The 3,427-nt window shown below is 38.8% G+C and overlaps 1 protein-coding gene across 2 annotated transcripts in view; it reads left to right on the forward strand.

Moving 5' to 3' along the window:
* LOC121038656 (olfactory receptor 10AD1-like) overlaps window positions 1-3,427 on the forward strand; it is a 44,731-nt gene that overhangs the window by 4,767 nt on the left and 36,537 nt on the right. The gene's annotated exons all lie outside the window — the stretch shown is intronic.

Consider the following 3,427-nt stretch of genomic DNA (forward strand, 5'->3'; position numbering starts at 1 on the left):
AGCATGAACGGGGGAGGGGCAGAGAGAGAGGGAGACACAGAATCGGAAACAGGCTCCAGGCTCTGAGCCATCAGCCCAGAGCCTGACGCGGGGCTCGAACTCAGGGACCACGAGATCGTGACCTGGCTGAAGTCGGACGCTTAGCCCCAATCATGTCTAGTTTTATTGTCACAGAAACACTTCTGAATTACTTGGCCAATGCTTCTAAAACATCTGCTTGATATTTTTTAAAATTTTTATTATTGAAGTTCATCTGCTTTATATTAATTGAACACGTGTAATGCCAGGCACTTAAAAAAGGAAAAGCAACTGATTAAATGAGTTTAATAAAAAGAAAAAGAAGTGGCACCAGCTGCCCTTCCATCCAGGCAAATTGGTCTCCTAGTTTTGGCCTTCTTGGGAAGGAAGTCCTTGAGACTTGATGCACCAGAATCCCAGATGTGTACTCAGGCCTGAGGCCTTCTTCATTGCTTCCCTTACACACCCTTGTTTATCAGAAGAAAGTCTACTCTAAAGTCATTACATTAAGCAGGATCAGCAAACATTTTCTGTAAAGGGCCAAATAGTGAAATATTTTAGGCTTTGTGTGTTGGGTTACTAATATTGTATGAAACATATTTATAATAAAAAGTATTCATTGTTTGTCTGAAGAACACATTTAATGAATCATTTTACATTTTTATTTGCTAAATCCGACAACCGTATTTACAGGCTCTTTGGTCTCTGGCAACTACTCAGCCCTGCCATTGTAGTGTGAAAACAATTATAAACAATGCATAAGTAAATGGGAGTGGCTATGTTCCAATTAAACTTTGTTTATAAAAATAGGCAGTGGCCTATATTTAGCTTGGGGGCCATAATTTGTCCTGCCCTACATTAAACTGGTAGTTTTCAATGTTTAATGTGCATCAGACTCACATGGAGGTCTTGTATTTTAAATACTGGTTTCTGGACCCCATCCCTGAGTTTGATTCAGTGGCTGAGGTAAGGCCCAACTGTTTGCATTTCTATCAAGTTCTCAGTTAACACTGCTGGGGGTGATGGCCTTTGGAGCACACTTTGAGTACCACTGCATTATAAGAAATGCCTGTTGCCTTTTTATTCCTAAAATCCACTCAGAGGAACATAGGCCTATTTATTGCTATTTATTCAAAAATTTCACCAATGTTTTAAGGCAAAAAATTTAAGTGCTACAATTGAAATATTCTCAAGGCCAGATCTTCCTGATCAGCAATGCTTCCCTAGCACATACGGTACCTTTGGGCTAATTATAAAAAGTCACTCTCTGTCAGGCAAGAACTAGAGGAAAAGGCACCACTTCTCTTGAACTCACACCTCACCAGGGTGCACAGCTTGATAAATTGAGCACAGGCTAGATTACATAGGCTGGATTTCAGCATTCACTCTTCCCTTCAGGAGCCTTTGTGCAGTGCACAAATGGGACAATGCTCCTGCAGCCTTGCTAATCAGAAGAGTGTTATTTATAATTTATTTATCAAAGAAACACATTTGAAATGTAAAATTTCCAGTAAGAGTTTACTAATTTTCTTGAAGTAAAACAAAAACAAAAGCCTCAGCAAACAATATTCTCTTTTATCCACTTGGATTTGACAGACTTTTTTCAGCTTTAATGAGGTCTAATTGACAAAATTATAAGATATTTAAAGTATACAATGGGATGATACACAATATTGGTAAGCAAAATCCCATAAACAAGCTGACCAGCCACTGTGCTCTTTTTCTCCCTCAAGAGAAGAAAATAAACACAATTTTAAGAAATCCCCTCTATACAGAAATTTAAGAATATTAATGCCCAGTGTTAGCATAGTGAACATAGTCTGCACTCTGTGGGATCTTTGGAATTCATTTAAGGTTTCTTTGTACTCTAATATAACAACAGTATTTTACAAATGTTCCATGACCTTTCAAAAAGATACATTCCCTGTATGGAGGCAAGAGAGTTTGAAATATATTTGCTTATAAATGTATGCTTTTTTGTTAATATTATGCATATATTATATGGATTCTCTATATTCTTACTTATCCCCTGGATCTAATGACTTAGGATATAGTATAATACCCATTAGGTCAGGGAGAAAGGTCTCATTAATTATTTTATATCCCTGGCACTTAGCACAATATGTGAAACATAGTAGACATTCACTTATTAAATGAATAAATTATTGGGCTGCAAAACGGGTTGGAATGCAATTGTTCCCAACTGCCCATTCAAACAAAAGATGAATGTTTATCCTTTATACTTTCTCCCTATTGGAATCCTCCAACCTGGAATCAGTGCTGCATTTCTTCCTGAAGCTATACTTCTCTCCAACTTAAGTTTTGAAGGCAGGTTCTACTCGGACCTTATGTTGATCTTAAAAGCTTTTAAAATATAAACACACGAAACAAAATGATTGAAAAGGCATAAACTAAAATATTGATGTGGTTTCTCTCTAGGTGGTTGTTTTTATTTACTTAATTTTGCTTTTTTTGGTATTTTCTAGATGTTCTATAATGAACAGGCGTTGCTTTTGTAGTTAAGAGCAGAAAGAAAATGTGCGATTAGAAATATCACTCATTTTTTTTCTCTGACATTTCTACTCTCTGGTTCAAGTTCTACTTATTGACAGCATACAGAGATAGAAGATTCACTCCTCTTGGCCAACAGGCACATGAAAAGATGTTCAGTGTCACTCCTTATCAGGGAAATACAAATCAAAACCACACTCAGGTATCACCTCACGCCAGTCAGAGTGGCCAAAATGAACAAATCAGGAGACTATAGATGCTGGAGAGGATGTGGAGAAACGGGAACCCTCTTGCACTGTTGGTGGGAATGCAAATTGGTGCAGCCACTCTGGAAAACAGTGTGGAGGTTCCTCAGAAAATTAAAAATAGACCTACCCTATGACCCAGCAATAGCACTGCTAGGAATTTATCCAAGGGATATAGGAGTACTGATGCATAGGGGCACTTGTACCCCAATGTTCATAGCAGCACTCTCAACAATAGCCAAATCATGGAAAGAGCCTAAATGTCCATCAACTGATGAATGGATAAAGAAATTGTGGTTTATATACACAATGGAATACTACGTGGCAATGAGAAAAAATGAAATATGGCCTTTTGTAGCAACGTGGATGGAACTGGAGAGTGTGATGCTAAGTGAAATAAGCCATACAGAGAAAGACAGATACCATATGGTTTCACTCTTATGTGGATCCTGAGAAACTTAACAGGAACCCATGGGGGAGGGGAAGGAAAAAAAAAAAAAGAGGTTAGAGTGGGAGAGAGCCAAAGCATAAGAGACTGTTAAAAACTGAGAACAGGGGCGCCTGGGTGGCGCAGTCGGTTAAGCGTCCGACTTCAGCCAGGTCACGATCTCGCGGTCCGTGAGTTCGAGCCCCGCGTCGGGCTCTGGGCTGAT

This window comes from Herpailurus yagouaroundi, unplaced genomic scaffold (genome assembly GCF_014898765.1).
Source record: "Herpailurus yagouaroundi ecotype Mexico unplaced genomic scaffold, PumYag 166, whole genome shotgun sequence".
In the NCBI taxonomy this organism is placed as follows: Eukaryota; Metazoa; Chordata; class Mammalia; order Carnivora; family Felidae; genus Herpailurus; species Herpailurus yagouaroundi.